This window comes from Danio rerio, chromosome 4 (assembly GCF_049306965.1).
Source record: "Danio rerio strain Tuebingen ecotype United States chromosome 4, GRCz12tu, whole genome shotgun sequence".
NCBI lineage: Eukaryota > Metazoa > Chordata > Actinopteri > Cypriniformes > Danionidae > Danio > Danio rerio.
The window spans coordinates 7,889,987-7,903,367 of NC_133179.1; the positions used below are offsets into that span (position 1 = coordinate 7,889,987).

The window sequence follows — 13,381 nt, forward strand, 5'->3', positions numbered from 1 at the left end:
GAGAGAGAGAGAGAGAAGATATTAAGATAAGTAAGTTATAAAAAAAAGTAAATAGATGAGTAAAATAAGATCTAAATTGTTTATTCATTCATTCAATTTTTTAGCTTACTCCCTTATTTATCAGAGGTCGCCACAGAGGAATGAACCGACAACTTATCCAGCATATGTTTTACGCAGCAGATGTCCTTCCAGCTGCAACCCAGTACTGGGAAACACCCATGCACTCACATTCACACATACACTCATACACTACAGCCAAATTTGTTTACAATCTTTGGACTGTGGGGGAAACCGAAGCACCCGAAGAGAACATGCAAACTCAGAAATGCCAACTGACCCAGCCAAGACTTAAACCAGTGACCTTGCTGCAAGCGACTGTGCCACCCAAAAAACTCATTATACGAAAAAAAAAGTTAAATATTAAAATAATGTTTAATTTACAAATGTATTACAGAAAAATAAATATTATTTAACATTAAAACTTTATGTATAGCTGAATACAATCTAAATATATTTTCAAATGACAAAGAAGGGCATCTTGGTACCAAACTCTTACTGTTGTTTTGAATTTTAATCACCCCTGAACGTTATTTTATGCTAAATTATTCATTTATTTTGTCAGGCAGCTGTGGCTCGCACGCGATATTGAATTGTGATTTGCTGTGATTAAAATGTGTGCGCGTCGCTGTCCGTGGAGAGAGATTAGTTAATAAAACAACATCATATTCACATCATATCAAATCAACAGTCTAAATATTTGCTTCACATTCAGCCTTGATTGAAACCAATAAGGCTATTGTGTACCCTCGGGTGAGAGCATGCTTAATTTATTAACCGTTTGCCATTATTTGTGGTTTACAAACAGAAAATAGATAATTTTTCTTTTTAATAAAAGCATATTGGGTGAATTTAGAAGCTGGAGTGGTTCATTAAAAGATTAAACAATTGATTAAAAACATGCTGCAATGCAGCCTGTTGAATGTTGAGTTAGATGCAGTTTAAGTGTTGACCTACAGATGGCGCTTTACAATTACGCCGCATTGACTAAACTTACATTTTAAGCACACCAGGGGGCGACAAAGCCCATTAAATCCCCAATAAATCAGAAACAGTATCCCAAGAATATCAAAAAATCATAAGTTGTCCTAATTTTCAGCTGATATATGACATTTTTGTCCCCGAATAGATGTGGTGCTGTTTATAAAAGGAAGTACAGGGAGGTGAAGGGAAGGAGTTTGGGTGGCACTGCATCCTCTATTACCAGGCAGATGGCAAACCAGCACACAAATGCCATCAGTCATCAAGACCCGAGTCAGCATTTTCAGAAAAAGCTTTAGGTCACAAAAGACTGTTTAAATCAGCAGAGCAAAATCATTTTCAGCTTAACTCGACCAGCGAATCAATACATGGGGATCCTGGGGGGGTTTGATATGCTTTAATTTTTACTGTATATGTAGGAGTTAGTTGGCTACTAATTGAGTGTAATACTTGTGTGGGTGTGCTGGATATAGAAATATTAAGTAAATATGAAAAAGGTAATACTTAACCTGCTAGCCAGCACTTATGGGGATTTACACCTACCTAATTTTACTGGTAACAGTTCTTGACCAAAGTGAGCTACAAATAAACATTAGGTATAATTGAAATGAAGACATTTTGAGATTCACTATGGACCATCTAGAAAGTTTCGTGCTAAAAATATATATATATAATAAAGTTATACATTATGAAGTGAAGAGAACGAAGAAATGTACTGTGTTCTGGCAACTGGAAATTGTGCTGGCAACAACTGAACAGTATAATTACTTGTGTTCCTACTATATTTATTGTTATTGTTGTTAATATTATTATTATTATTATTATTATTATTATTCATTTTATTGCTACTCTTATTAGTAGTATTAAAACACTGGAGAAAAGGGATTTCCTTATACGTATACTAATAGCAATTTTTGCAATAACTAGCTAGCTAGTAGTATAATATACTAACTAGCAATTTTTTTAAATTAAGAGATCATTTCAAAAGTCTTTCTTTAAGTCAAAGTTTCTCTTGATTTATTCAATGTAGGCATGGGTTTGTGTAAATTTTTATTTGTTGTAATATAAAGGTCTGATGACATTTTCTCCATAGTTCAAATAAAAATGTTGAGTTTGTTTGTTTGTTCGTTTGTTTGTTTGTTTGCTTGCTTGCTTGTTTGTTTGTTTATTTGTTTGTTTGTTTGTTTGTTCGTTTGTTCGTTTCTTTGTTTGATTGTTAGTTCGTTTTTTTTGTTCGTGTTTTTTTGTTCTTTTTTTTTGTTTGATTATTTGTCTGCTCGTTTGTTTGCTTGTTTGTTTGCTCATTTCTTTGTTTCTATGTTTGTTTGTTTGTTTGTTTGTTTGTTCGTTCGTTTGATTGTTTGTTCATTCCTTTGCTCACTTGTTTGCTCGTTTGTTTGCTCATTTGTGTTTTTTTGTTTCTTTGTTTGATTGTTTGCCCGTTTGTTTGTTTGTTTTTGTTTGTTCGTTTGTTCATTCGCACTCGTTCACATTAATTCGCTCGTTCATTCGTTCGTTCCTTTGTTTTGTTGTTCTTTCCTTCGTTTGTTTGTTGGTTTGTTCGTTTGTTTGTTCAGTTGTTTGTTTGTTTGTTTGTTTGTTTGGTCAGTTGTTTGTTTGTTTGTTTGTTTGTTTGTTTGTTTGTTTGTTTGTTTTGCAGAAAATGATTAAAAAATATCAAATGGTTTTATTTGTTGTGAAAATCTGGATTATTCCATCAAATGTTGGTTTCCCAACACATCTGAAGATAAAATTGTATACAAACATGTCTGATAACTGATTATTTTATTTTATTTTTATTGTTGTTTTAACATATTTATTTTCTCAATGCCATTTTTACATGTATATTAAATATAAACAATTAATCAGATAGATAGATAGCTGGATAAAAAATAAATGAATGAACGAATACAAATAAAAATACCCTGTATTTTTCCTCCTAGTGGATCAAAGTAACCTTTGTGCATGATCTTAAAGTATGCAGTATCATTTTTTACTATCCTATTAATGCAGGTTTCTCTTTTTTATGATTAGCAGATGGATTCACTTTAGATTGAATACAGATGCCGTCTCTTTGGCAACGTTAGACACATATTGTTCTTCCTCCCTTAAAAAGCACTTCCAAAGGTTCACTGTATCCCGATGCACTGTTTTCAATGCCAGCGAGGTTAAGGATCAGTGTGAAAGACGTTCAGAGATCAAGCAGAGTTATCACATTGTTCTGTCATTCATTTTCATCCGGCTGATAACAGACACTACATGCCTGTAGTATGTGCTGTTTCTTTCTTTTGGGAGATTTCTTACAATATTTACATCCAAGCTCATTACAAAACAGATTAATTTTCTTATCAAATACACTGCACTGACAGCTCATTTCTCACAGCATCTGAAGTGGTTAGTTCAAGACTCAATAAACCCTAACTCAGTCAGATAGCAGATTGGTCAGATAGCGTTACACTGCTCTGATTGGTCAGATGACATTACTCTTCTTTTATTGGTCGGATGAAGTTACAGTACTCTGATTGGTCAGATGGCATTACTCTTCTTTTATTGGTCGGATGAAGTTACAGTACTCTGATTGGTCAGATGGCATTACTTTTCTTTTATTGGCCACATAGAGTTACACTACTCTGATTGGTCAGATGACGTTACTCTGCTCTCATTGGTCAGATGACGTTACTCTGCACTGATTGGTCAGATGACCCTAATCTGCTCTAACTAGTCAGAAGACTCTACTTTGCTCTTACTGATCAGGTCTGCTCTGATTGGCCACATGAAGTTGCTCTACTCTGATAAGTCACGTAGAGTTACACTATTCTGATTTGTCTGTGGTGGCATTACTCTGCTTGGATTGGTCAGATGGCATTTTTTTCCAATGATTATTCAGATGACTCTACTCTGATTGGTCATCTGGCATTACTATGCTCTTATTGGTCTGATAGAGTTACACTACTCTAATTGGTAAGATGGCATTACTCTGCTCTGATTGGTCAGATGGCATTACTCTGCCCTGATTGATCAGATCTGCTCTGATTGGTCAGATGGCGTTGCTTTGCTCTGATTGGTCAGATGCTATTACTCTGCTCTGATTGATCAGATCTGCTCTGATTGGTCAGATGGCATTACTCTACTCTGATTGGTCACATAGAGTTACACTGTTCTGATTTGTCTGATGGCATTACTCAGCTCTGATTAGTCAGATAACCCTACTTTTCTCTAATTGATCAGATGACCCTTCTCTGCACTGATTGGCAATAGTGTAATTCTGCTCTGATTGGACAGATAACATTACTCTTCTCTGATTAATCAGATCTGCTCTGATTGGTCAGATGGCGATACTCTGCTCTGATTGGTCAGATGGCATTACTCTGCTCTGATTGGTCAGATGGCGTTACTCTGCTCTGATTGGTCGGATGGCGTTGCTTTGCTCTGATTGGTCAGATGCCATTACTCTGCTCTGATTGATCAGATCTGCTCTGATTGGTCAGATGGCATTACTTTGCTCTGATTGGTCAGAGGGCATTGCTTTGCTCTGATTGGTCAGATGCCATTACTTTGCTCTGATTGATCAGATCTGCTCTAATTGGTCAGACGGCATTACTCTTCTCTGATTTGTCACGTGGTTCTACTCTGATCTAATTTGTTCAGAGATCCCAGTTTTTTTTGATTGGTGGAGCACTTCCAGCTTCCAGCTTGTCCTTTATTATATGTGAACTGCAGCTCTTCCTCAGTGATATGAACAGTAACAACAGCAGTGGGTTTACCACTTCAATTTGAGCTTTGAGTCCTAAATTACTGACTCTCATTCACAGCGCAGGAAACGGCATCAGAATTGTAAAGCATGATTATTAAAAGGTGACGCATTAGTCTGTGCGTGTGTTTTTCTGTCACTTGGTTGGTGATTAAATCTGCAGCTCCCACAACCACAGAGCCATTGAAGATGTGGCAGATATAAAGCAGAGGAGGTTTTAGCAACCTGTGATTCACCTACAGCTCTCTGTGATGTTAAACTCTCAGCCCTTCAGATGTCCTGGTGAAAACAAGTTCACGTACTCCCAGAGAGAGGCCTATTCCCTGAGAGCGAGTTAAGGCAAGCAGCTAATATTTTCAGGAACTCATATTTAATATCCGAGGTTATCTGAGGCCTTTGCCTGATGTGATAAACCAAAGCACATTATAAAAGTAAACATCTGAGATCCTCAGGCAAATATAGTCCAGGCAAAGCCCTCAGATCAAAAGACCAAATATGTCTGGCAACTTCTCCTGTGTAACCAAATTACAGGCAAAACGATCAACATTTGACTGCTCTTGGTTTCCAATTCGTGGGAAAATACGAGGAGATGTTTCGCTCGCACTTCTGTTTGACCAGAGCCATACATGTAGAACAAATAAATCCTCCATTTCCATCAATGGTGTTTGCTTGAGTTATTTGCCTGACTTCAAGAATTTCATTTTCAGCCATGCTTTTTAATGTTGCCAAGACACACACAGTCACCGACCTCAGGTCTAATACTATGATCTCATTCTCACACAATACACTCGCGCACGCATGCACATGCACACTCAGAATTTCGGTCAAAAACACCCCGGTATGGGCTTCAGTCATGTGTAAAGATCTGAAAATATCCACAGAGCTTAGTGCTCTAATTTGTTTGCCATGTTTAGTAACTGGGGTTAATAATAAATAACCTTCGGCTTAGTCTCTTTATTTATCAGGGGTCGCCACAGCGGAATGACCCAGCAACTTCTCCAGCATATGTTTTACACTGCGGATGCTCTTTTAGTTAGGGATGTCCAGATCTGATCGTGTGATTGGAAATCGGGCCCGATCACGCGGTTTCAGACTTGATCGGAATCGGACGTTACCTGCCAATCAGGACTCGAATATATGTATGCAGACGCGGGCAATTCGGTATCGGCTCAGTAATACATCATTAGAACTCTGTTTCTCTCTCCCTCTCTCACTCACTGTGGGCCCTTTGACCTGCTGGCGTGACATTCACACTCATACCCTACGGCCAATTTTGTTTATTCAGTTCTCCTATCGCGCATGTGTTTGGACTGTGGGGGAAACCGGAGTGCACCGGAGGAAACCCACACCAACATGGGAAGAAAATGCAAACTCCACACAGAAATGCCAACTGACTTAGCCGGGACTCGAACCAGCAACCTTTTTGATGTGAGGTGACAGTGCTAACCACTGAGCCACCATAAGCCCAATAAAAAAAATGGTTTTAAAAATCAGCTTTGGCTGACTTCATCGCTTCAATTTATCTTAAAATCAGAAAATTCTTATAACAAAAACGGGGTTATTTCAACCCGTTTTTCAGTGTAATAGGGACTAACCCAACTGCTGGGATATTTTGTAATGTACATTAATTGAACAAAATTTACCCTAATGTCTGAGTTAGTCCATATTAAACTCAATTTGGGTTTAAAACACCCAGAAATTCTTTAAATTATTATTAAAATTATTATTATTTATTTATTTTTTTAAATATATTTAATGCTACAATATTTAAATGAACAGTACACTCTCAGAAATAAAGGTATGAGCAGTCACTTTGGTGGTACCTTTTCAAAAGGTACACATTTGTACTTAAAGGGTTCATTTTGCTACCTCAAAAGTATATATTAGTACCTAAAAATTTTAAGAGGAACATTTTTGTACTTTTAAGGTACTAATATGTACCCTTGAGGTATTAATATGGGCCTTTTAGGTACTTTTAGTGACAGCTCACGTAACTTTATTTCTCAGAGTGTATTTTAAGTTCAACCTAACGCCAAAATATATTGACCTTAATGTAATGTAACTTTCTAAATGGAGAATTAAATTATTTATCATTTTAGGTCCTCATTTTTCCCCATATCAGCATTAAAAAAACTGCTGCTTGTTTAAACCACTTCTTTAAAATAAGCTGAAACAATTCTTGCAATTTCATTGGTCAGTTTATTTATTTTATTTTCAGTCCACTTAATTTTGCCAACCATTAAGCATTTGTGTTATTCCAACTACCTGGTTAGGGCATTTGTAGTTCCCAGCATGCTTTGTGTGGAATTGAATTAGGAGAGGGGAATGTTGACAATGAAAGTATTCTTGGATCTTTAAAGTTAATAGAAAGACTTGTTAGAGTTTAATCATAACTTAAGTTTGAAGATTTTGAAGGTTTTCATGTAATGCTTTGAGTTTTGAGATTACCGCCTTGCTGAAGCACCCATTCTTTGGGTGTTGGCATCAAAAAATGAGCAATAATGCAGTTTGCTGCTTTTCTCGATGAGCAGGGGTGGATTTAATGATTTTAGGGCCTTAAGCAATTCCAGCCATGAGACCCAAGTCCTGAAATGCACCCTTTCTACTATTAATTAATTTTTAAAATCTATTTGGCTGTTTGTTGTATCACACAATCTTCTTTTCTACATTTTATCTTAATGCAATCTCTAAATTTTAAATGATTTACAACTAAAATAATACATCTATCTTTATATATATATATATATATATATATATATATATATATATATAAATTTGGCTTCTGGACTGCTCCATGATGGATATTTTATTTTGTAATGTTATTATTACATTACATTACATTATTATAATAATACTATAATTGATTGTTTACTATTTAATATTTAATTACGTTGAAATTGTATTAGTTTAACTCTCACCATACAAAATATAATAAAAAACGAGGTTGTTTATAGGTATAATTTATACTTCTAGATATTTATTGGGGGCCCTAAGTGGCCGCTTACCTCACTTATTGGTTAAATCTGCCCCTGTCAATGATCCTAAGATCAGTCTCAGTCAACTGTCTTTGTATCTCATGAAATATACTAAAAATGGCTCTTTTAGTTCATTTAGGATAAAACTAAGAGACTTTGAAATGTAACACACATAATAGATATACGTATTATCAGTAAAATAAAAATGCAAATGTATCATGTTGGACCAACTCAGTTGCATTTAATTGTGTAAATATTTATTTATTTGTTTATTTATTCATTTATTTAAGTTGGTGCTAAACAGATTTATAAGATGGAAATCCTGTACTTAATTAAATTCAGTTCATCCAATGAGTTATTTTTATTTTTTGGATCTTTATTTATTTATTTATTTATTTAAGTGTGGTGTAGATGTTTCAAATCATTTCTTTTTGCAAATGTATAGCTTTGAATTAAGTATTTAAAATATATATTTAATTTTTAATGGGCAACATCTATTCGTAGAGTATATATATAAAATCAATATTAATAAATATTAATAAAAATAAAATATTTATCATATATTCGCCGTTTTTTATATTTAATTTACACTTTATATGTAGATTCAAACTTATGCTTTAATCTGTAATATCCGACTCGAATCCAACATGTTTATCCGTAATGAAGTCGCGGTACAGTGTTTGATTTGAGTCCAGGGCTGTATAATCTGCGCGTTATTGTGGAAGGCGGAGGTCTTGAATGGCTTCTGAAGGGAGGAGCTTCGCAAACTCAGAGTCCTGTTACTGAACGCCGGAGATTTGGGAGTGAAGGAGCAGCTCTACTCCTTTTTCTGTTTGCAGGCAGCTTTTCTTCGCACATCTAAAGGACGCGCACTTCGTTCGCCTCATCGCGCAGGTCAGTTTTACCAGACATTCCGCACAAGTTTACAAAGTTCGAGCCATATATTTATTTGTTTTGACAAACTCTTGCTCATTGTTTGATAAAACGTTAACCATTTGTCGTCAGCCTCAGTGAAGTCTTTTGTTTAAAACGTGGCTTATATTGCATTCTTGCCTATAGTTTGTTCAATAGTATAATTTCAAACAGATCATTTCAAGGTATGTTATTAGATTAAGTTGCTTTAAGATCGAAAATTCGGTGCATATATGTTTTTTTCTTTGCATTATAATACTTGATAATTGTTATTTGAGAGTTGGAGATGCTTGTTTACAGTGTACAGTCTCTTATCCTTTCTGCTGTAAATTTCTTCCTCCTTTCCTCCCACACCCACCCTTTTGCTTAGATCTCTATCTGGATTCTTTCTATATCTACCCAACTCAAACTCTCCAGATGAAGGCTGAAAAGTTGGTTGACAGCTGCCAAAACTGTCTAGATAGTGGTAGCATCTTAAATCTCAGTGGAACTGATGGAGTTGGTTTTGAACATAATAAAGACACAAATAAGGTGTTAAAACTTATGTTGCATTAAACTCTTTGGAAAGCTCCTACTTAAGTATTTTTTTAAGTGTACTCTAAGTACATGGAAAAAAAGATTCAAAGATGATTCCTTGGATTTACTAATTATTTTGTTTGCGTTAAGTGGTTGTAAAAAAATTATTTGGGCTGGATTTAAATTAATGGAGTCGAACATTATTACATTTAATGTGTTTAAATTTAACCCATATTAATGTCCCACGACTGTATTTAAATCTTTTGTAACTTAATAAAGGAATGGTTAATCCCCCATAAAATAAGTTTTCATCTCTGTTTACTCATTCTCAGGTGGTTCCAAACCTTTAGGAGTTCATTTTTCTGTTGGATAAAAAAGATGTTTTGAAGAATGTTGGAAACTGGTTAGCCATAAACTAAAAATTCAGATTTTTGCTGCTTGTTTGAAATGCACTGTAAAAGAAATACGAAATTTTTTAGTTTATTTCCGGCAGCTGGAGTGCAGAATATAAGCCATAAAATAACGGCCATTAAATTACAGAAATTTACTGTAAAATAAAAAACATTAAATTACAGAAATTTGCTCACATTTACATTTCTAGATTTCTGTAATTCAACTTTTTTGTTTTTGTTTTTTACAGTAAATTTCTGTAATTTAACAGCCGTTATTTTACGGTTTATAAAACCATAAAATTACGGATTTTTTTTACAGTGTGCTTATTTAAAATGAGCTGAAACCACTATTATTAAAAACAACATTTTGAGAACATAATTGTTTTATGTTCAATCTACTTAAATGTGTTTTCTTAATCTATTTGTGTTGGGACAACATAACTGGATTATGTTAACTTTTTAGTTTTTACAAATTTATGTGGATTGAACATTAAACAATTAAGTTGTCCCTCAAAAAAACTCAATAATTGTGTTGTTTCAGCTCAATTTAAATATGTAGTTTGAACAAACAGCAAATTTCTTTCATTTAAGTGTAGTAAGATGAAAAATAAAATATCAAAGATAGTCAATAGGGCTGTGCAATTAATCAAATCGCAATCGCAATTTGAAACATTATGATTTGCTAATCACAACCAGTGTCGACTCCAGAAACTTTTCTTAGGGGTGGCCAGATGAGGCCACATAAAATATTGGGGTTGCACACAAAACAAAAGTGACCAATTCAGTGTAATGCTATATTTGTATGCAGTTTTAGTTTCTATTAATTAGTTTAATGAATTACTCTTAAAGTATTGCAATTTATTTCTTGAAATAATTAAATACATGTGCAAACCAAATAAAAATCTGTTTTTGTTTCTTAAATTAATATTGCTGTCCTGTAGTTGAATGCATGCGCATGCTGACAACGACAATCGGGAGTGGGATTGAATCAATCCACAATAATTTTAGTGACTGAATTATATTTATTTATTAAAATATCGTGAATCTACGTAATTACATTTGCATTAATAATATTAACAGCAAAGGCATATTGGGGTGACCACAGGGTGGCCAGAATTTACACAGGGGTGGCGCCTCTGATTGCAAGAGGCTGCGATATGAATATATTATTTAATTTCCCCCATCCAGAGCAAATGCGTGACTGTCACCTGTGTGCGACAAGACTTACAAGCCAATTAAGAGAGCAAGCTTCCGTTCTGCTCAATCAGAATTGTGTGGACCGAACTATGCAGAACCCCCACAATAAAATAAAAACAAACAAACAGAAAAGTGCGGATGAGTGGTATGATGGCATCTGATGCTTCAGAAGCATTAATAGGTGAAGTGATATCAAAGAAAAACAGCACATCAGTAATATGGGAATGTTTTGGTTTCAAAGTCACAGACACCGAAAAAAAGACAGATTATTTGTAATTGTTGCCAGCACGAGGAAATACAACAACCAGCATCTAAAATGACTGCAAATATAAATCACAAATCAAATCCTAATCGCAATATCTGCAATTAGATATTTTCCCCAAATCGCACAGCCCTAATAGTCAGTACGGCTACCGGTTTCCAACATTTTCAAATAACCTTCATTTGCGTTCAATGGAAGTAAAACAGCTCTGTATAGGGAGAATAAATTGCTCGTTTTTGGGCCACCTTTAAGATTCTCCGTGGTCTTGTTTAAAGTAGATTTGGAGTTTTCTCTGGCGGCCCAAGTCTCCATGCTTTCTCCTCGGCAAAATATTTGCGGCGTGGAATCACTGGCCATCAACATTCTTATATTGTTTAATTTGTGTCTGTTGTGGGATTTTGGGATGGAGCTGAGGGGGCGGGGAGGGGGTTTTCAAGTAGACGCTTTGGGAAATTTCTCTGCTGGGAACCCGTCGAGTGCTTGTTTAACTAAAGCGAGGCATCTTGATTGTTGCTGTTTGCGTTTTGGCAGTGAATCCATAAATCCCGACCGACAAAGAATGCGAGCTCTGTACTTATTGCAAACTATTAAATTAATTTTACAACCCCCTATTAGTAGCACAACCGCAGAGGCCCGGCTTCTTGTATGCTTCTACTGTATACAGCGGCTGCACATTTGGCTGGTTATCATTCATTGGACTTGTACATAGACATCACCTACATGCTGTAAACTTGCAGGTTAACTTTGTTTATATGTAATAACTTACATTTGAAACTCAGCGCAGAATGTGTCAGATTGTGACTTTTGACCTTTTGGTTGTACGAGTTGGAGCTTGAAGAAAGATGAGGATGGAGCGATGAGCTGTCTGAGTAGCGGCGGACAGTGAAGCGTGATGCTAGCACCACTGCGGGCCAGTATAATTGGCCATGAAACTGGATCTGATAACAGTGTGGTGTTTGGAAAATATGCGGGGAATGCCCCTCGCCTTAAAAGGAACAGATTGAACGCGGTGACAGATGATTGGAATAGTCTCTGGAATGCAAAACAGCACCGTTTCCCCCTCATTTTTCCTTTTGGTTTTGTTTTTTTTCTGGGGTTATGGCAACAGGCTGCCTGCAGGGGTCTGGATGGGTCCAACAACAGAGCCACTGACTTAAATCATGTTGAAGGAAGCTCTTGCTAAGTCACAGTGACCTGGGGGAAGCCAATTTCATTACCTCGTCATAAACGATTTCTACTGCCAAAGCGATGACACTGTAATCTAGGGCTGCACGGTATTGGGAAAACCTGTGATATTTTGCTTTATATATATTGTAATATAAATATAATTAGATTAATTGACTAGCTCCTGAAAATATTTCGTTAGCACTTAATTTTGATGGTTCATTTGAATATTAGTAGACTTTCTGCTTCATATCTACTGATACTGCTCCTTCAACAGACATTTCACTGACTATAAGAAACTTTGCTAGTACATGTCAACTTACACTAACCCTAACCTCAACCTAACAGTCTACTTCTAATCTAATGAGAATTAGTTGGCGTGTAGATGCAACAAATGGACCATCAAAATAAAGTGATCAATATTTCATTCCTTTAATGTCACCAGATGATTTTAATAACTCAATTTGGGAAGATTTCATTCGCTTAAATAAGCTGGAATAATTAATATCAGTTTCAATGCAGTGCATGTGCATGATACATAATAAATTACTCGCATATATAAATATAAAGGAGCAAAGATAAAAGGTAAATAAACAGTGCATTATGGTTATCTGGGGAGTGTAACAATAATCAAATTAAAAATAACATGTTCATTGTATAAATAATTACAAATAATAATAATAATAGCTTTAATCTTTAATAAATAATTGAATCCTGCGATGTAACTTGCAGAACAAGCATATGTGAAAATACAACAGAGCAGAGATAAAAGTGAAGCTGTCAGTGCTTTGTGGTTTTCGGCTGAGTTTAACAGTGTTCAGCTGCAGAGGTTCAAAAATCAAACTAAAAATAATTTGGTCATTGTATACATAATTTATATACACACACACACACACACACAAACACACACACACATCTCAATGTTCAAACAATATATTATGCATACCATAATCCAACATTTGGATGCTGAATTCTGCAAATAAGTTAACTTTAAAGCTTCTGTTTTCTGAATAGAGGTTGTAAATTAATATAGCGTTTAACATTGACGTTGTGATGTATATGTATATACATTGTACATACAATGTATATGTAATGTGTGTGCGTGTGTGTGTGTGTGTGTATGTATGTATGTATGTATGTATGTGTGTATATATATATATATATATATATATAT

The 13,381-nt window shown here is 35.2% G+C and overlaps 1 protein-coding gene across 6 annotated transcripts in view; it reads left to right on the forward strand.

The window, feature by feature from the left end:
* The first annotated feature begins 8,557 nt into the window (after nucleotides 1-8,557).
* The window catches only part of cald1a (caldesmon 1a), a 91,366-nt gene continuing 86,542 nt past the window's right edge, over nucleotides 8,558-13,381 (forward strand). For 5 of the 6 annotated variants that reach the window (XR_012401433.1, XR_011010876.2, XR_012401435.1 and 2 more), the window contains exon 1: nucleotides 8,564-8,658. The gene's annotated coding sequence lies outside the window, so the exon portion shown is untranslated. 6 annotated transcript variants of the gene reach the window in all.